Below are 22,387 nucleotides of genomic sequence, written 5' to 3'. Positions count from 1 at the left end.
ATTCTAGGTTCTCCCTAACCTATCAGCGGCTCACAAAGAGCAGTACAAAAGGTGTTGCAGAACATGAACGTCTGCGTGTTGAAAAATTAGTTTTACTGAAGTCCTCAGACACCTGTATTCTGTAGCATGCCATATGTCACTGAGTATTTCTAAGTACAGCTCAACCTATAAAGTCATTAATGGTTTAGGACTCCATTGCTACCTCTTTCTTCCTGTGCTGCTGTGGTAGTATTTTATGTTAGATGCTAGAGCTGAAAACTCCCTTTGCATAAAGGGAGGTGCTGACACAGCTTTTTCCATCGTGGATGCACTATGACTTCAGAAATCTCTCCTCTCCTTTTTCTGTAAGGGCATGGATTTTACATCCCTAGTACAACAAAATCAGCCTTGCTTTTCTCTCCTTGTTCTTTTAACAAGGCTAATAAAAGACAGAATGATTAAAAAAAAGAAAAAGGCTCTTTTCATATCATAACAATCATGGAGCAACACTGCTTAAGAAGGAAGGCAATCCAATAAATTGAATATATACACGATGATATGCATTTGATTAATGTGAAAGGAACCAGAGTAATTGCTAGGTGCTAGTAGCAGTGTTACAAATAGACATATGATTACAAAAACAAATTCTCAACATAACAACCGGGATCAGAGAGATGCTTTTTTTCTCGCTTTTTGCAGAACTGGTGAACACGTTCTTGACAGATCAGGGGAGAGAAAGGAAGTTAGTTCTATTATCAAACCTCTACAATTTTATTTCCAGATTAAACAAATAAAAAGTTAACAGCATTTTGATGCTAATTGCTTCAACAATAATGAATTTATGACTGAAAGTGTGCTTCCAGTAGAGGGAAAGCACATAAGGAATGCAGTAAAGGTAGATGGGATCTCTGCAAAGTGATGTGCCATCCACTGGGGAAAGATTTCTCTCACTGGAGCGCAAAACCTCGCACAGCTCAAGATCCGTACTAAATTAAAGTAAAAGCCATTCCATCCTGAACACTCCTGGCATCCTGCTCCACCTTAACGACTTGTCCCCGTCCTGTGCAGGTCTATATATTTGGGCGCTCAGTGCTCTCCAGCTACCACTTGTGCAATAGGCTGGAATAGCACCATTTTCCAACAGGATGCTCTACCTCTTGAAAGACACCAGCTTAACTGTGAAAACTTACTGAAAAGGACTCCCTGGGGCACCCTTAGCCTCCACTCCGAGGAATCACCTCTTTATGCATGTATTAGCAACCTGCTGACATGCTGTCATTGCTCCAAGTTGCACCAGCGATCATCCTCCCCTCCCTCCCTAAAGATGGAGCTACTGAACCGAGCAGGTACTTGAGCTTTGTTAGCACCAATTTGCTGCTGGAATTTATATCACAAAAGCTGCCAACTGGGAGCACTTCAGCATTCAAGAAATGTGATGTGTGATTAGCACTGAATACAGCCCTCTGAACCAATAAGAAATATTTCAACAGTTTTTGCGTTTTATTCCCAGCTTCAACCCAAAGGACTGTCAATAAAAGAAATCCCACAGATGTTAAAAAAAAATTATATATTATTATTTATAATAGTCTTAGAAATCTATCCTATTAGGTTTCCAATTAGAGCTATCACTGCATGCAAGTAATATACTGCTAGACCTCCCTATTAAAAGAGAGCAACATCTTTGTAAGACATCAGTAGGCTTTAACAGTGATGTACTAAGCTTACCTTTTAAGCTTTTCATAATTCAATTAACACAGTGAAATAGCTGTAGATGTCCAATTTTTCCTTTAACATTGATTTCTTATAAAGGAAAGACTGAAAGAGGAAGATGCAAGTCAGCTTCCGAGTGCGCTATTGCTTGAGTTTAAATTGGGATTAGGTAATATCAAGCAGCTCAAGACGACCTAGTCTTAATAGAAATGCGATGATACTGGACTATAGCCTAAGTGCAGCGGCATTAACTTTTCGTGGAGATATAAAAACTGTCAAAGGTTAAAGATTACATCCTTTGTTTAAAATCCTTGCAATTATCTGCTTCAAAAAGAAATCCACTGATGCATAGATACAGCGCTCGCAGACACAGCTGCCACGTTCCCTGATGTGTGTTACTGCTGTTCAAATTAAGTGTCTAGATCTGCTAATGCAACATTTTGAAGCTGTCCAATGCATGACCACTGGGAAGATAATTTTAACCAATTACATAGAAATTGTTTCCGTTGCAAGACAAGAGCATGAAAGCAACAGCTCTCTGTATTGAACTCAACAGCCCACAACCTCTTCACTTTCAAGGAAAGAAATGAAAGAAATGAAGTCTGGTAACGCAGACCAAATAATGGCATGCAAAAGAAAACTAGGAAAAAAAAAAGACAATGCCACCAACCCATCATTATATTATCTTGTGGCATGTGTTACAGAGTGCAAGTGGACATCTGTCTTTCCCAGAAAAACAGTGGTACACACGGTGAAGTGGCACTGCACTCTCTGTTCCTGATCATTCCCAAGTTGCTGCTAGCTTGTCCTCTGGCGATGTTACATTAACGCCCATACGAAACCAGCCAGTGCAAAGGTAGCGTTTGGTCAAGGACTAACTTTCCAAGTCCAGAAGCAGCAGTCTATCTAAGCACTGCCTGTCAACGCCAAGGCAGAGAGAAACTCTAGGCACACATGAGACCAAATCCAAAGTCCTGCCTGGGCAAAGTCCCAACAAACCTTGTGTCACTTCGGAAAAACCTCATCGTGCTCTGCCTCCCTTTGCTGGCAGGTGCCATGCCCTCTCTCCATGTAAAAACCAAGCAGGTAAATTAGAAATGCCTGCAGCAGAGGCTAGGAAGCAGAAGATAGCTAAGGCGGCTCTATACTTGGATGCCTTGTGCTAGAGAGGGAGAACAGCAATTTTAAACAGAGGACTCTGCCTCAGAGATTCAGCATCCAAGGAGAAAACACACACATCTACTTTTCATGTATTGAAAGGGCTGAAGTGACAGATAGGGTAGGCTGCAAGAACAGCCAGCCTGTTTTGTTTTTTTTTTTGTGTTAAGTAGGTCTTGTAAAAATTCCACCTCTAGCCCTTGTTACAGGATATTTTGTGCACACAAGCTTACCTCCTCTGTGCAGGCATCCTGGGCAACCACCCCAAGTATGCCTATGGCACGGAGGGAAAGCAGGATTTTCTGGTGCTCATCACGTATTGCTAATGTATGAAAATCCCTGGGAACACACTGCTGACATTCTCCTGGAAAGTCCCAGGAAGAAGTGACTCAGAAAGAGCCTACTGTTTACATCAATTTTTGGAAACTACCTAGTCCTTTCTAGGAGCTCACCAAACGATAATATAACCTTTTCCTCTAGCAAAAATGTACTCCAGTGAATACTCCAGTTCCTCTTCCTTGAAACACAGAAGGCACACAATAGCAGATCACTGTAGTGATAGCATCAGGCTGTGAATCAAAATCAAGCAATGCTACAGACACACTAGGCTAATACCCCAATATACCAAAGAAGGGTATGCTCCTTGTCTAAGGAAACTAATTTAACCAAGTAATTTTAAATGCCAGGGATGGCCTTTCATCAGGATGATGAGAAGTGCAATTTCATGGTATGCTGAGGTAAATACCAGCTAATGAAAAACTACATGTTTCAGTTAAAACCACAAGCAACAGACCCATGAACTCATGCTCCAGCTACTCTGTATCCCTAGATTCTATTTTTGAGGTTATTTTGCCCTGAACAGGAAGAGTCTGATGCAAGTAACTAAGCTGTTTTGAAGTTGCACACTTGTGGAAAATAAATATAATTTCCAAAAACCCTGTCAGCATGACCTTTTCCAATGGACTTAGCTCAAATGAGAAAACAAAAAATATACTAACAGCACATAGGGCAGAGAGCACAGTGATCCCCAACATAAAGCTGCTCCAGCACTAACCAAAAGCAACATTTGATTTGGTTTTGGCTGTTTTATTTTGTAGCTAAGCAGCTGCAAATAACTGAACATGGAAGTGCATCTCAATGGTCACAGGTTCATCACCTTACTGGACAGCTTTAGGAAATATCTCGTTGACTATTGGAAGGTCTTTTTCTTTTTTCCCTTCTCCTTGAAGATGCAAGCCCAAAATGTATTAAAGATTTTGGCTAGGTTGCTTATGGGAAGGAAGCATGACATTCTTACATGAAGTTCTGGTGCTTTTTCCTCCTAATCCACCACATTCCTACCCTCACTGGAAAATTGCCCTTCCTGGAAGTCCACCACAAGGGTCCATGCTGGGATTGCTAATCTACATTGCTATGTAAAAACTGGTGCAGGGATTGCAGAAGCCTTGGATCACCAGGGGAGGCACGCTCAGGGTTCCAGAAGGAAGCAGGGCAGCTAGTCTAGTGTGGCCAGTGAAAAACAAACATTTACAGAATCTCTTATTCAAATAAATTTTGCTCTACATATCCTTAACCAATCTGTGTTGAAATTAGGAATGCCAAAGAACAACATTAAAAACAAACGAACAAGTAAAGAGCTAATCCTTTGGCCACAATGGTACTACAAAAACTTTGCATTAATGCAGACGTAATTTTAATAATGAATTGTCACTTCTTACGCATTCTTTATCTACTAAAATGTATTATCATTATTGTTTTTATTACTATAGCACGGAGACACTCCATTCACAGAAAGGACCCCACTATGCTAAGCATGCTGCAATGCAAAATCCAAAGACACTTGTATGCAACTTACTGAGGTTTTTCAATTATAAAATCAACATTAAAGCATCACAAAGCTATTAGGAAGAAATCTGACTAAACAAGACAGAAGTAGTTAAAATGGTAGCCTGGGCCATCCATTTAATTGCCATTTTTTGGCAATATGGCAATAATTGCCGTATTTCAAACTGGGATACAATTTTTCTGCCTCCATTTTTAGCCAAAGAAATGAAACAAAAGGAAGAGGGGAAAAAATAACACAACAAAACTCTTCCTGGGCAACCATAGAGAGTGAATGGTAACATACCAAATTACCACGTGACTGTGTGAATCACAGTGATATTTCTATTTTTGCCCACTGTTACTACACACAGCCAAGCTGCTCCTCTCTATTAAGATCAGCTGAAAATGATGGATTGACCATAGGTGAAATGTCTATGAGCTCAATGAGAGGCATGTAGAAAAAGGAGTTGGGGGAAAAAGTTGTGGCTGGTTGCAATTAAAACACAAGAAGGCAGTGAAGGAGGGAAAGGAGAGGTAAATGAGCAAAGGTGGAACATTCTGCAGCAACAGCGATCCAACCTACAAAACTTAATTCTCCTTCTAAGGCATGTTCAAGGGCATGTTTTTCAAGTACAAAGCAGTAAATAATATTATTTTTGCTGTAATTCATTGAAGTTACTGTATTCCCTGTCTTGAATTTAAAATGGCAGTCACAATATTATTGCACACAAGTAAGTGCCTTACAAATCCCAGCACATTTCCAACAGAAAAGAGCATGCACAACATTGCTGTTTTAGCATCTGGGAAAGCTTTTCCCTTAAGTATCAGGCTAATGTAAAGCTGGGGAAGGGGGGTTGAAAAATTGCACATAATTTGCACAAAGCTTAAATTGGAGGATAAACTGTGCAGCGAATTACACTCTTATGAGGTTAAAAACGGAACTAAATAACTAAATAGCTCTGATAACAGAGCTGATAAGGTGTTAGGCAGGGATCTATGAGACTTCAAGGAAACCTGTTTCAAGGGGATTTCTTTGGAGAAAAAAGAGTAGGTTTTCCTGTTTATATTAAACACAAAACAAAAACAAACTTGGCAACAAGATCACACAACAACCAAGGCAGACTGATCCCTGCCAAGATCTCCCTCTTTCCAGTTACAGCAGGAAGAGGAATGCCCAGGAATACTTGCAACCTCAGGAGCTTCACCTGAAATATTTCAGTCTCTGCAAAATATTATTGTTAAAAAGTCACTAAACTTCTTCATGAAAATAATTGAATAATCGAATAATGTTTCTGCAAAGTTTGATTTTTAAACCAGGCTTCAAAGATCTAAAATAAAATCGCAGTTAACAGGGAGGTCAGAAGGAGACTTAGGATATTCTCAGGAGTGTGCTGCAGCTCTATTTAGTTTAACAATAATCACTTCAATTTAGAAGCAAGTCCTCATAAAAATGTTCAAGCGAAATTAATCCATTTAGCATTGGTTCCAAAATTGAAAATAAATCCAGCCTGCTCAGTTCTCAAGGGCTTCCTTTTTCCTTTGCACTGGCCTCTTGCTAGCTTCTCTGTCTCAAAGCACTGGAAGTTTGTCCCACTACACACAGGAACGTTTCCAGAGTGTCCAACATGACTACAGAGAGGCTGACTGCTTTTGTAAGTCTGCAGCTTTACTGTGTACGGTATGCAAATAGGAAAAATACCAAACTGCTAAAAGTCAATGAGATAATTTTCATTGAATGCAAAGCTGTTTTCCTTTTCTCTTCATAGGTATACATTGGCACCTTGACCAAAAAAGAAAAACAAAATTAAAATGTACTGGCTTGCATTTGACCTTGTATCTCCCATTAGATAAAGCCCTGCACAAGAAAACATAAAACAAATTGGGAAAGAGTAGAAGAGAATCTGACTCGCCTAACAATTAGCAATAGCTTATTTAAAATGACAAGAAGATGTGATGGTAGAAACTGTGCTCTGCCAGCTTAACCTTGTGTTATTTTTACAACAGTTTCCTTCCTGCCATTTGTCAACTAGTCTATTAGCTGCCAAGATGGGGACAGAAATTCCTCCATATCATCAGACCTCATTTCCAAATTTAGTGTTTATGGAACAGATGCGTAATTTACAATTGGTAAGCAAAAGTAGGCAGTTTCAGAAATGCAGCATTTTTGCAAGTACACCACTTACTTGGGGCCTCCTCACGTTCCAACACGTTTTTGGTAGTCGATATAGAAATATAACTAGCAAACCTATCTGGTAAAGCAAACATACTCTTAAAGTGGTTGCCCAGCATCAGATTTATTGTCTTTAAATACAGAACTGTCAAAGAGAATCATTATTATGAGTAAATACCAAGGTTCTTGTGTTGCTAAACTCAAATGTGGTGTACCCCTCAAGCGATGAAACAAATGCTCTGCTTCTTCCTGGTACTTCTTGGGACTTAGCAGGTTCTTACAGAAATGGAGAAGAAACCACTCTTTCTGAAAACAGAACAGTTCAAGGGTGTGTGCACATCCTCATCCCCTCCCTCCAGAAGCAGCCTGAACTGTGCCAGGTTAAGATGATCACAGGACTCTCCCCTAAATGCCATGCTTTATCTGCTACAGCAGTGGAAACTCACCACAATCAACCTGCTGTGCCAGAATTGAGTTGGAACCTAAACCCGTGTCTCTGTCCTCCACACCCATCTCCTGGCCTATCTGTATCAGTGTGGGAACAGATTAAATAAAACAAAAAAAACAAACAAACAAGCACAAAACAGCACAGCATAAATATTTAGGCATCCTGTAGTACACCAGTTGAAAAACTGTGAAGTTAATGACTTTGTTTGGACCAACACAATCTGGAGGCTTTGCTCTCCTAAGAAGTTACTGACTTTTAAAGAAAAGAAAAAAAAAAAAAAAAGGATTCCACCTATTTCCTAAGTCTGCCTAGCTAGCATTGAGATAACATGGTAGACTGGTTACCGTGGAGTTTATCATCATCAGTTTGCACAATAGATTTCATTATAACTCATAATTCTGTCGATCAAGAAACACATGGTAAATAGCTAAGATTGAGAGGGTAACAGCAGCTACAAACCAGCTTGGAAAAACCGGCCCCAGAAAGTTAGAGATGACGTGTAACGCTTGGCAAGAAGCCCCTGCTATGCTGAAAATTGAAAGCAGACAAAACTCTCTAACTTCCTCAAGCTAATAAGGACACGGTTCCTGTGGCTTCACCCAACTGTCTCCTCGAGCTAGCTTTCATATTTCCATGGAGAGGAAATGAGTTATTTGACAGCGGCCAAACAAAGCATTGTCAGATTAGAGATACACTACCATCTCTCCTGTACCAAAATACAGCAATCCTGTTGAAATCTTCACTCAGAGCAGAGAACGCAATGCCTTGAGATTGCTAGTTTATATGCAGGTTTAGGTTATCTAGAGAACATCAGCTAAGGAGAAAAAAAAAAAAAAAGTCTACCCATTTCTCACATACTCCACAACTGATCTGTCTGTCCTACCCCTATGCCAAGACACTTGCCCTAAAAACACGCTACAAATTAAAACAAATCTATCAACAGCATCACAATCCCTTCCCCATTAGATGAGGGGTAGATAGAGTCAATGTTACTTAAGTCGAGAACCAGGTCATCGCGTGATCTTGGCTTCACATCAATATATTGCTTCCAGTCAGCATGCCAATGCTGATACTGATAACGTTATGGTGCTAATTGAAATATGTTTTGAAGGATGCATTTTAGTGATACATGAAACCCAGGAAGAAAAATCTCACCTGGATGTCTTGCCTTTCTTTATCTACACAAAACTCCTGGCATTCACTTCAGTTCATTTCATTCGCTGAACAAATTGAGATCACTGCATTTGGATTAGTCTACTTCACTGCAGGTGGCAACAGCGAAATTGAATCAACCACCCAATACAATGGAAAAAGAATAAGAAAAATATTTGCTTACGCTTTCTCAAAGCCACAACAAAATACTATCAATTACACTGCACTACCCAAACCGTTTATTTGATTTTTACAGCTGTAAACTACTAACAAAGTTGCTTAGCAGAAGTCATGACAGCTTTGCCTTCAAGTTTAAATTAACGTGCACAGACTAGAAATTGAGAGATCCGAGATGTGAGTTTACTATTTTTTAAGTAAAACAGGTTTACCTACACTTTAATATAGCACAGCTGCCAGTCAATTACAGAGCAGGCACCAAAAATTGTTTATATACCACTGCAGGTTGGTCTTGTTAACAGTTCCAAACACACACCAGGTCACCGCAGCTAATCAGCATTTATTGTAGCAGTAACGTGTGTAAATATTATTTTGAAGCTGCCTTTGAGGGCAAAAGCCTGAAATAAAAGGTATATTTCAAGGGATTTAAAAACAAAACCAGGCTTTTGATTTTTTTTGGATAGCATTTTCACATGCATAAAGATAGCCTGAATAGGCATTTGTGGTGGCCTTCCAAAGTTTTATTTATTTTTTTGTTTTCTAAGTATTAGGAACACTCAGCTTAATCTACGCCGGGTGCCACGAGAGGACTAAGCAGTGCTTTTAAATAGTGAATACAGTGTTGGGGCCAACTTTCAGGCCTTAACTTGCAGAGGCAGCTCAAGTCCTCCACCTCTTTCCCCAGAACCCTGCTTGGCGTTATGTTAAGTAACTTGCCCCCAAAGCAAAAATGCCAGCCATGACGAATTCTCACATTTGGCTTTTGATCCTCACAAGGCCTTCACTTCGTCACATTTTTGACTGGAACTATCTCATGAAAGTAAGGAAACACTGAAGGCAACGAAGTGCCAGGCAATAAGAGTTTCCACTTATATTACATCACTTACACCTTCTGTAAAAGCACACCACGTCCACACCCACCAAAGCCAGCATGGGTGTCTGCAAATCCCCAGCTTCTACAAAGGAGAGGAGCCCTGGCAGCACCCTCAGAAGCTGGAACAGCCCCGGGATGGCAGGGTGCTGTGCTGGCAGAGATGCCCAGCAGGCAGGCAATAGGGACGGGACGTGCCAGGCAGCACAAGAGGCTCAAGAGTTCTCCTCCTTGCTGCTGCTGGGCCCACACGGCTTGGGATCCAGCAGCTGAGAGCTCACATTTGTAGTTTAAGTTTTTAACCTTTCGCTACCATGAAAAAAGGTCATGCTAACCTCACACTGAAAATGCTGGTGTTAAATAGTGCTTCAGGGGTATGTGCTCATGAACTTCCTAAACAACCTAAAAAGTTCAGACAAAGATATTAAGTGACGTTTGGTGAAAAATCACATTTTTTCATTGGAATGTATTAACAATTTGAAATAATTCTGATGAGGGACTGTCACATGTCATACAGGCCCAAGAAGAAACGCAACCCTCATGTTCACATAAAGCTGTTTAGAGACAGCAGTTTATGTTTTCCAACCTTTTAACCTGACTGGTGTTACAAGTAACACCTTAAAGCAGTAGTGAAAAGATCAGAAAAGACTTCTCTGTACTTTCTGAGAGTTGTGTGTCAGTGTTATTGGGCTGTAACTATTTCCACAGACACCAAAGGCAAGAGAAATGCAGAGGCACGCCTACAGAACTCAGAGCTGACACCGAGGTAGATGTATCATTTGCACCTAATTGAGCACTATTTGTTTTGTAAAGAAAAACGGAGTGCATTACTTACAATTAGGCAAAAGTATGACACAGACATAATAACATACAGTAGTATGGCAAAGCACCTGGAAGAACTGACAGCCTTAATACCCATGCGTGATGTAATTTTACATACATATCAACAGAACAGAAATAAATCTATCATTTGCTACAAATCCCTTTTTTTTTTTTTGTTTTGCTTTTGTTGTTTGTTTGGCTTTTAGCAAGAAGGTAGGGAAATGCAGTGCAAGAACAAAGGAAAACAATGTTTTCAGTTGCTGCAGCTTCATTCACTTTGATTTTCTCACTAAAAGGCATTTTATTCCTTTTAGTGAAATAATGATGTTCCACCTGCAATACGTTTATAATGTACATATATTTATAGTATTTACATTACACTAGAAAATTCCTTACCTAGTTTAGGTAATCCCATCCAAACTTTCAAGGTAAACAAGGAAGAAACATCTCTTCATTTAAGTTTCTACGTCAAGATCTCAGTTCAGAAAGTCTTAATAAAGTCTTCTTAATAAAGAAGCAAGAATGGACAAATTCCAAAGGCAGCCGACACTCCCATCATTAACAGAGATCTTTAATAAATTTTTATATTGGGCTTTTAATGAAACGTAGTTAAAAGTTACGATGAGACAACTCTTTGCAATTATGGCAGACTAGCTGAAAATAATTCACTTCTGAGCTTGTCTCAGAAATGTGAAACAGATCACACAAACACACAATCATTAGTAAATGTTAAACACCCAAAAGGCAGCATCATTAAGAGAACAGCAAGCTAACCAATACTAATATTAGTTTTTTTTTTTAATTCACTCTGTATAAATACATAAAACTACATGTCACACATGCTACTTGCAACCCATGAGTTAATTATACGACAAACATGCAATCTGATCAGGCAAAGTCAACCTTAAGATTAAATACTGGAGTAAGGCACCAAAGTATGTTATGCACTGGTTGTCAGCTTTAAAACTCATTTCTTTGATATGGGTATTAATTTGACAAAATCAGCACAGGAAATTACTCTTAAAGGTGCTTTTGTCACACACACACGCACTCCTCACATATGTGTCACATTATATATATATATATATATATATATATATATACATACACATATATGTTTCATAGTGCAGAAACATTTTATAACATGCTTTACAAAGAAACTGTTTGTAAACAGTTTTTCCTGGTAAGCTTCTAAACAATACTAAAATAAAGCTTGGTCCCCCCATTAGTATAATAAAAGCTATGTTACTGAAAAGGCTTTGATCACAGGTCAAATGCTAATTGTGTCACAGAATGTTATTTTTCTACTAGCTCATCAAAAGGAACATAGGAATCACCAGGCTGGATGAGGACTGAAGCCCACCTGTTCCCACAGTCTGTCTCTCACTGGTTTCCAGTGTCAAATGGGGCAGAGGTGAGCATCCGATGTCTCCTTCCAGCTCATCTGCTTTCCCTGCCTTAGCAGCACGCTCATCGGTAACGGGTCGAAGCTCAAACACAAGCAGCTGTGGTTCCCTTCTGAAATACTATGAACAAGCTGGGTAATTGTGTCTGGTTCCAACCTCCATAGAAAACGACGAGTCTTTTTGAAGCTTGCTAAATTCCTGGCTTCAGCAGTGCAATACGGCATGGAACCCATGTGTCTAATTCTGTTCTGATTTCTAAATTAGATTTATCTATCTTTTAACCTCATTCCATATGCCTTTGTTGTTGTATCAAAAGATAGAGGAAAATGAGTTTCCTATCTATTTTCTCTAGAGAATAAAAATAAGGAAAATAAATATTTGCTCTACTATCTGAAGTAAACACTCCCTGTACCTTCACATAACTCTTCCGCCTCCTCTCTAAAAGGCACGTATTTCTCCAATATTCCTTTTGAGATATTCCTTGTCCATCAAATTTTGTCTAACGCTGTCCAACATTACTTTGTACACATCTATATTAAGATTTTTTCTCATTCACATGCCAGAAATACTTATTGCCCTTTTCTTTTTCCAAAATGGGAACACTTTCCACCGTAGGTGTACCCTTAATGAGCACCACGTCAGTAAAGAGTAAGTTTCTTCCCTGCTTCCAAAGTAAGAAGCCTGCAGCAGAGCACGTGTTGTTAAATATCTATCCTTGTCTGCAAATACATTTGTATTGCCCCTTTCCAGAAGCCAGAGCTTTTACAGAAGTCTGGGCTAGATGAAGTCAACGGCAGAACTCCCATCAAATTCAGCAGAACTAATTCACATGCAGTGCAGGACAAAAGAATCACTTTTGGGAACCTGGAGAAAACAAGTGACTGCAAAGGGCAGGTTGCTGCAGAGCACTTTGATCGCAAGCCTGCTTCATCACACTTAGCCCAGTTATGCATTATGCCACTCCTCTTCCTCACGTTTACTGTCAAAGAACACTTTTGGAAGCATCTTTGCTGTTCCTGCATTCTGTAAAGAGACAGAGTATTGTATATTTTATGGAAGAAAAAACTCCAAGAGTTTGTTACCAACCGATGCTGAGCATTTTTGATACAAGCAACAAGCTTTGCTGCTGTCATTAATCTGACTGTGGTTTTTAGGTAATTACAGAACAGCAGAATCTTACAAAGGAACACATACAGGCTCTGTGAAAAGAGCTGAACGCCTCTACAGGAGACATTTTAAGGTTCTTTCTGCTTTAAAGGCAGGTGATTTATTCGAATTGCCTTTCTTAAACTCCCAAAAAGAGAATCTGAATATTTTGGCTAATGCCCAGGAATTTCTAGTTGTTGTTCCTACTACTTTTCTGTACAACTACTTTTTTTTTGTCCTTTTCCTTCTGATACTACCAATGCTAAAGAAAAAAAAAAAAAAGCCTTCTGTATATCAAGCAGATCTTTCTCCTTCCTAGCCCCAATGTGTAGGAACTGTACAGTTTAAAGCCCTGCTGAGATTTGCAGGCATAAATGTCAACTACAATAGTCAAACCTTTTAACATATTTATTACTCCATTCCTGATATTTTTCCACTCTATGGAATTAATACCATAATTTAAAGTGCCACTTATAAAAAAAGCCAAGACATGGTAAAAAGCCTGCTACCATCATTGCTTCCTTTACAAAAATATAGTGATTTCACTCATCACAGCATATTTAAGTTTAATCAACTTTGTGGCTCTTGCTCCGTGCAGGTATTAATCATTCATAAGCGTTTGGATTCTGCTCTTTGTTTTATAGGTCATTTCCATAGGCATTCCCTTGCAACCTGATCAGACCTGATGCAAAGTGGTCATTTCTCAGGTGAGTGGATATGGAAAGGAACGTGGAAAAGGGATACGGAAAGGGACAAAGAAAATAGCTGAAGAGATGCAAGACAGGTGTGTACGTGTGTATGTGGAAGAAGGGAGGGAGAAAAATGCTTGCTTATGTCAAAGCTGGGACTAGACAAAATGATTTCTGTGCAAGGTGCAGAATTCAAGTACATTTTAATCCATAGGCAAGCAAGCCTAATCCAAAGGAACACAAGAAAAACATGCCTTTCCTATACATCTCAAGACTAACTTGCATGGGTTTAATATTGCTTCAGAATCATCCTAACTAATAAGAATTACTTTGACTATTCATGACCGCCACATGCCTACCCAATTCTTTTTTCAAATCCAGTTACGTGGTTTGCCTCAATAATTTCCCGTGACAGTAACTTCCATAGTCTAATTAGAAATATAAAATCCATATAATATCTTCCTTTTATTACTCTTGTATTTGCCACCTTTGATTTCAATAGAATATATCTCTTCGTTCTTATGTTATGAGAAAAATAAAACAGATGTTTCCAATTTATTTTCTTCTCGACACGAGTATTCAGTGCAGCACGAAGTTACCACTTAAATAAAGGACTGAAGTATTTCATCCTGCCTACGTTCTTCCAGACGAAGTAAACTTGGCTGTCTACTAGCAGAATCAGAGAAAGATGAACAAGTGAAGGATGTAAAGAAGCTCAAACTTTATGAATTTTGAGCAAGAGGTTTATGAGAGAGCATCAGAAAACAGCTACAAGCATTAAAAAAATGGTTCCCTGGTCAACGCTAGCACACCTATATTTGAAGAATAAAATTTGCAGACTTTAACCAAACGAAATACAGCACGTCCTGAAAATGCCAGCAGGGAAAGGGACGATAACAAAGAAAGATCACCTATCATGTAATGTCACCCGGACCTCTGATATCACGTATATTCAGCACGCTATTTTAAACTTCATTGTAGAAGCAGCTACAGCCAACAGCTCCTGCTTACTCTGTGAGCACAAGCAAGTTCTCAGATGCCATCATCAGCGTCATGGATGAATGGTTTAAAAGGGATCAATGCCAGAGTCTGTGGAGACATTTCTGGAAACTTCTGTATTTGCATAGAATTGCTATTATCAGGGTGAAAATTGCACCAAACACAAGCATGGCTTCAGCCAAAATGTCTCATAAAGCAGGGATCTCTGCAGAGACACATTCAATTTACAAAAGCAATGGAAGGAGACTTCAGCGGGACGTCACAGGTTTACAGTCTGATGACATTGATTATAATTTCTGTGGAAATCCTGCTTGATTTAGTTATTGCAGGACGGAAAAGGACAACTCAGAGAAGCTCCAGAGCTCTCCGTTCCCTAGGCTAGAGGACAGATCCCTTAATATAAGGTTACCCACCCTCCGAGCCAGTGCCAGCCTGCAGCGTGGCTGACTGGGCAGGATTCCGACTTCCCTCACCTTCCAATGACTGAGACACTGCTGCAAACAAACCAGCACCAAACCATCCAAGTAAATCCACAGAATGCAGGAAAAAATTACTTGAGACGTCTGGCAGTTTCTGTAGGAAATACTACCCACCTCTCAAGTACCATTCAAGCAAGCGTTATGCATATTTGCACTATTTTGGCTGAAACCCTCACGTGAGGTACTGAAAACCACAACAGTAATTCAGGAGGACAAATACAAAACCAACTTATCTTAGACCACCACAAGCACAGTCCTTTTAAGTCATGCTACTTAACTGAGGACTACAAACTCTTCATTTTGAATAATCTAGTTTTATCTTTTGTTTAGGGAAATAATATGCTACTTGGGGAAAAAAAAAAAAGATGTTTACATCACAGTGCTTCATATTACAGTATCATGGGATCCTTGATCTTTACACTACCATCATTAATACACGTTAGTTACTGGTGAGAAGGCATTAGCTATACGTCACCAGTTTTCAGGACCTGAAAACAAATTTCTGGAACAGAGGAACTCTTGTTGACAGTACACATCATTGGGGTTTTATTTTTTTTTTTTTAAGGGTATACTTTTGACAATGAAACAGTTCATGAAACAAAGTGACCTTACGCAGTTCAGAAGTTCACTTTTCCAAGTGAAACTTTTCCCTGCAAAGATTGAGGGAAAGCCACTGGCCTGCTCTGATTAGTCAAGGGCACAAGAGCTCAATTAGTTCCTACTTGCTAACAGGAGTATTGGGTGGAAAAAGGAGACCCAAGTGACTGAAATACAAAATGAGGCATTCTAATCAAGTGTGATGACACTAAAATCGAGTTTTCTGAAAGTGTCATACATCTTCAAACAATCTTGAGTGACAAAGGTACAGTTTCTATCATACACACATCATATTTCATATACAAAATAGGGGTGTATATGTGTGCATGTGTACACATTTGCATATTTATACACAAAATCTGTACATCTCCATAGGTGTACTAACCCAGTTCAATGTCAACCGAAGTGAACAGCGACTGCTACAGTAACAGCACTGTGAAAGTACAAGCCACTTAGGACTGATAAAAGAGAATTAGTCCACTTCTGCCCCTTTGCTTAGATTCACACATGCTCCAAAGCAGTCTTTCATAACAGCACATCTAGCATTCTGTCATCACTTTAGCAAATTATTTTTGCTACAAAATAATGCAGCGCTGATCACAGCTAATACCTTCTGGTCTCAGTCACGACAAGACGATTGGCCTTGCCATTTGTATCCCTGGGATTAGTGGTCGCAAATCAGTATGGTCCTTGGGGTCTGTTTTGCCTGCATGTGAGAGACTTTCCCATGTGCACTGCTCCTGGGCAATGCAACATTTAGAGCTTGGAAAACATGAATTCTGACAACTTTTGCAAGTCAAGTTAAATGCTGAAGAAAAGGAAAATTGATCTTAGAATAAGTATTTTCCATACAGCTACATTTGTACAGTTGTGGGAAAAAGAGAGATGGCAAAAGTAAACAGAAAACAGCCCCTTACTTCCTCAGAAATACAACTGCCTTCTGGCAAGTGAGTGTGAAAGGGGTGTTTGTACACACAGGCACACTATAAACACACCACTAGCAAATCAGATGCAACACTGTTCTCTCAGAGCTGCTAAAGAGATAATAATCTAAAAGTTTTAAAATTTCTAAACTACTATTCATTACCTTGTAATCTACAAAACAAAATTAAATGGTGAGCAAAACAAAAACAAGTTAAAAGCTACTTCAATTATTTCAAAGTTAAAGTCTGGCACCTACAATATATTCTCATTCTTCTTGCACAATTCACCTACTGCAAAACACACACTGAGGCAGAGCAAGGCACTATTTAGAGCCTTTCTTACTGTTAAGGTTTCCTCTTTAACTGTGGGCAAAATCTAAACACACACTCCCTCTCCTAAGCATCTTTTCATCTTTACAGTCTGTTTCTGTTCCTTAAATCCAAGCAGAGCCCACCCCCAACAAGTCTGCATGTGTCCCCACTGCACATACTATAGGAAGAAGGCAACCGAGTTCAGGTATGTTTCTGAAGAGTGGAAAGCAGCATCTTAGCTATGCAAGCTCCAATTAAAGCAGAAGAATACCCTAAACTAAGAAAATCTATCTACTAAAAATATCTCAGCAGTTGTGACTGATGTAGATGAAGAGTTGCAGGAGAAGCTGCCCAGTGGCTGATGTGCTGTTTTTAAACACTTCTCCCATTAGGGCTAAGAATGATCAAGAGACTCATCATCTCCACAAGTACTCTTACTGTAAACAGCTAATGTTGAAAGTCAGACCCTTAATAAATATATGCATTTAATAATTTCACTCCTGAGACATGTGGTTGTACTACTACCACCACCAGAGAAGGTACAGAAAGAGTAATAAATAAATAAAATAAAATAAGGTAAATTAAACCCTTGTTTTCTTCAGTACTAAATTGCAAAGAGAAACCTGAACACACAAAATAAGTTACCTTTCATAATCCAGTGAGGGTGCTAAGGATGCACACAGGACTGATCCCCTACAGGCATACAGGTATTAGGAAAAAAAAAACCAGACCTTCCCTCTTCTAGATCAATGTTTTACTGCACATGCATTTATCTTTTTCCTTTGTTTGCTATGTGCTCATTCACCCTCCAATTACTAAAGTTTCCTAAAAATCAGAAGACCGTAAGAGTCAAACCAATGCACAGAGACAAAAAACAATCCCCGCGCACCCTTCCCTCATACCCCAAAACAGCACAGCATGCCCCGCTTTTCTGACACTGTGGAACAGGATAATAAATACGAGTAAGCAAGCCACATGAATTTGAACATGGCATTATTTTTATTATTTTTAAACAAACAGCCTATATGTTTGCTTTTCATTAGCTCCCCGTGGTGGCAAAACTACAAATGTGAAAGTTAGAGACATAAAGGGGAAAAAATGAAGTAGCCAATAGCAAAGATTTCAAATACACTTGCACAAGCACATGGTTTGTTTTACGGCTGCTTTACATAACAATAAAAATGTAATATACCGTGTTTTTTGGCAGGGTGTATAGAGAGAGCATCAAATGGCAATAACAGAGTAAGCACAAACGATCTCTTTGGAACAATTAAGCAATTTTAGAAGCACCACTATGTCCAAGAGCTAATGGGCCCAAAGAGATGTAAAGGTCAAAAGTGTGAGCTTTTCTCTACTGGCCAGAGTTCACATATGTGACCCCTCCGAAGTCAGAATCACCACATAATCACACCATATAGTCCCTAATAGAGAATAACCCCAGGTAATAACAGCGCATTAAACAAAAAAAAAAATCTTTCCTCCAGAAGCCAAAAGCAAGGTGCACTCCTCCACCCAGCTGCATCAGCATAATTAAGAAATGAAGAATTATTAATTAAATAAATAATGATTACCCTACTTGCACAAAACCACCTGAGAAAAAGAACATCACTGGATGTACATGAAACAGTCAGGTACTCAAGCAGTTCAGTGAAGAGTTTGACACTTTAAGAAAGAATGAGTAAATAAGACAAATTAAAACCCACAGCTCTTCTGGTGACCTTGAACTCTATTAACATGAACACAGAGACACACAAAGGCATTTGTTTCTGTACACAGTTCATTTGCTAGCTTCAGCAAGGGCTGAAATTTAGCCCTTGACCTAGGCTGTCAGTAGGATATGACACACTATCTTTCAGGAAAACCAATCTAAGCAAACATCACAGTTTCACTACTATTTTAACGTTCAGAAAATGAGATTCTCTCTCGGAAAATAAAGCATTTACTAAAACTGTAAATAGATGACTTCCTAGATATGACATTTAATGTGTACATGAGTGAATGATTGATAAAAATAGTGACCAAAGAACACTGCCTTTGCTTGGTGTACACAACTGTGTGTACATACAGGCTCACCTACTGTACTTTTCAGACGTACTCACAACCTCAGAGTGAAGAACCTCAAAGCATCCCTTTGACTACAACCCTTTAAGATAATAAAATACACTTTTCCAATGACCAACGAGTACCACATAAAGAAAAACGATAAATGCCAATTCTTATGCACACCTTGCACTGAAATTGTCAATTGGGATGACCCCAAGTACTTTAAAAACACATTCCTCCTTCCCTTTGATTCATGATGTGAATACTGAAACGTTTGAAAAAAAAAATCTATGTACACATTCAGTAGTTCAGATGATCAGTGCAACTTCATTTGCAAGTAAATTAATAATACAAGAACGGTTTTGTCATTTTATTATTATTTTTTTTAATTCCTCATAAACATTTTATTTCTGCCAACAGCAGAACCTTGCCTCTTTGTTTCCCTGCAGACACGGGCTGCAGAGTTTGTCAGACACCACAGCTTACTGCAGAAGGATCGGTGTGACCACAGGAAGAACGGTCCAGAGCCTGCTCAGCTCGGCAGGGCAAGGAGGCAGGAAGACACCAGCGCAGCTCCTTACAAACCTGTGGTGGTGTGAAGAAAGAGGGGAAGCTCCACAGCGCAGAACAGGCACAAAAGCTCCCTTCTGCAGAACTCAGGCCATTGCAGTGACTTGGTGCACATTAGACTGCAAGGAAGACATAGCCCAGGAGATGAGCACAGAGGGAGCTGAGAATCTGTGCAAGAGACTGGCAGGTTTGCTACTGGAAAGGGACCTGGCAAAATGCAATTTCTCCCTTTTGCTCTCTGCTCCTAAGGGCCACATCTAACCCCATCCCATATTTCCAGTCTCCCCTTGTGTGTCGTAGTTCAGCCGCCAACTCCAGCTCTGCTCTTCCCTTTCCCATTCATTCTAGGTCAAAAAAGATTGCTGCAAATGAAGAGGCTTCACTAGCTAACACGCGATTCTCCTTCCCAGATCCAGACCCCGACCAGTGCTGCTTCCTTATCTCTCTCTGAGCCAAGCTGTGAACCACTAACAAATCCCATCCAGCTGTTCAGCTGGCCATGAGAGACACAGCACGTCCTCGCTTGCCCTTAGCCCTTGATTCCAGCTTCTATCTAGACCCTGCCAGCGTACTGCATCCCCACTGCAAAGCGTTACCAGCCAAAGGCTCCACCACCCAAACCCCATTTTTCAGACTTCCCTGACAAAACCCAGTACCAGTTATTAGAGATGCCCTAGACTGCCAGGTCTCTGACACTTACCACTGCAATGAAACACATACCTGAGCAATCTCAACGCTAAATTATTTGTCTGAACTTTGCATCGCCTCATAAAGAAGACTCTGCTGTGAAAAGCAGAGCAAAAATTCCTCATAAAGCAACGTACAACGCCCAGCTTGCACTGTCTATGGGCTAGAAAATCTGCATTTGCTGTGGAAAAAAAATTATCTACAAGACATACCTGATACATTACAAAACCTCAAATGTAACAGAGTATTTATAGTCATTAGAAGTTAAGTACACACACTGAATACTAAGTGCTTGGGATTGGAATGTCTCAGCACACGTAATAGCTCTGCAATTTAACTAATATTTCCCTAACAAATAGTTACAGTCTTTCCAGTTATTGAGGTAGAAGGTGAGGTAGGAGCACAAAGACAGCAAAGGAAGCTGTTGGGCACTTTCATTAGTTCTGCTACTATCCAGGAAAAACAACAACAAACCAAAACAGGAAAACCAAACCAAAACACAGCACTGATGCATCTCAAAACCCATCATCTCGCCACAACGTAGCAATATCACAACGTAACAGCTGCGTTAACCTGGATGTGCATAAAACCGGAAAATAACCAAATCACATATTCAAGATAATACAATAGCTGCTGAATAAAACAACTCGCTTATTTGCCTCAATCAGATAAGAAAAGAAAGGAAAGAAAAAAAAAAAAGCAACGTCACAACGTAAGCAGAACTTAATTTGGAGAGGAAGAGGGAGCAGGGAGACAGCTACAAGCCCAAGGACTAGACCTATTTTATTATTAAAGAACATCTAAACGTAGCTGGAAATTTACATACCACTTTGCAAACACTGTCAAAAATAAAAGAAGTCCTTTGACCTGAAAATTTTACAGTCTAAATTCAGCAAGACTAACGCATGAAGGTTAACCCTTCACAAAAGCAAGGAGAAGTGCCTGAGTGACAGGAAACGAGGGCTTGCTTTAAAAGGCAAAGTGTAAAAAGAAGAGAGGCAGGGACCTTTCCAGAAAGGGCAGGAGTTACACGTTTTATGTGGCTAAAGTTAGCGGACTAGGATGAGGGATACTGGGATGTGGGAAGGAGGGCAGGAGAACTAAAACTGAGGATTTTATGGCTGCTCCACGTAGAAAGTAAAAAGGCTATTTGGTGGTCATCTACTTTAGCACCCTAGAGTGGTAAAAGCATACTGAAAATACATGTATGCAATTGTGGCTGCTGCCTCCAGTCCCCTCCCCTTGTACTCCCACAGCATCCACAGCCCCTGCACTAGGTGCTGAAGGTGCTCCCCGACTTCTCTATGGCTGCTTACAAACCTGTTGTCCATGAATTTGTTGAGCCCAGTTTTGAGTGTGCTGATACTACCTGCCTCTGCAACCTCCTGCGGCAACAGATTCCATAGCTCCATGGTGTGGAAGGACTGGTTACCTGTTTTGAAATGATCACTTAGCAATTTCGGTGAATATCCCTGGTTCTAGCACTACAGGATTCAGCAAACAGCAGCTCTGACCATGCTTCTCTGCCTGTAGGCACAAAAGCAGGGTGTGCCCCTTGGGGAAATGCAGGTTCACAGGGCCTTCAACAGATAAACCTGTAACTTACTAACTTTAACAGTAGTCTACTTGATTGCTACTGAGTTTCAAGTAATTTTTGAACTTTCTTACCCCTCTTGCTTCCTTACTTGTTTTGCTCTTCCCCTTCTGCCTCCCTCCCTCCATTTCTACTTCTGCCTTTATCTCCCTCTCTCTCTGCTCCCTTCTTCCTAACCCTCCCCTAAATTACTTCTCCCCCTCCTCACTGTTGTTTTTTTCACATCACCCCCGTGCTCTTACACATGCACAGGAGGACAATCCACTGCTCAAAAGCTGCATGCAGCTCACGCAGCGGTTTCAGGAAGCCTGCAAAGATGCAGCTGGGCACCTGTTACACGCGCTGCATTCTTCAAGGTACAGCAGGTTGTGCCTCCTTGATTTACAGAGCAGCGTAAGCACTGTAAGGCTGTATAAACACATTGACTTTATTGCTCTAAGAATGTTTTACCTCCCAGGTAGGGGCCTAAGACAAGCAGCACAGCTAAAACTGTTGTGGTTTATATGCTCACCTGCTTTTGAAAGTCACTGATGCTCAAGAAGAGGCTGACCCATGGATGGCTCTCCCCATTCATTCAAGAGGAGGACTTCCACCTTTGCCACAACTGTTTCTTTCAGCATCCAGTGCAAAA

At 40.0% G+C, this 22,387-nt stretch overlaps 1 protein-coding gene across 5 annotated transcripts in view; it reads right to left on the bottom strand.

Moving 5' to 3' along the window:
- The window catches only part of LOC137852547 (ubiquitin-conjugating enzyme E2 E1), a 44,791-nt gene that overhangs the window by 8,644 nt on the left and 13,760 nt on the right, over positions 1-22,387 (bottom strand). The gene's annotated exons all lie outside the window — the stretch shown is intronic.

The sequence above is a fragment of the Anas acuta genome, chromosome 2, assembly GCF_963932015.1.
Source record: "Anas acuta chromosome 2, bAnaAcu1.1, whole genome shotgun sequence".
Lineage (NCBI taxonomy): Eukaryota > Metazoa > Chordata > Aves > Anseriformes > Anatidae > Anas > Anas acuta.
The sequence above is the reverse complement of the archived record's forward strand: the minus strand, read 5'-3'. Positions and strand labels throughout refer to the sequence as shown.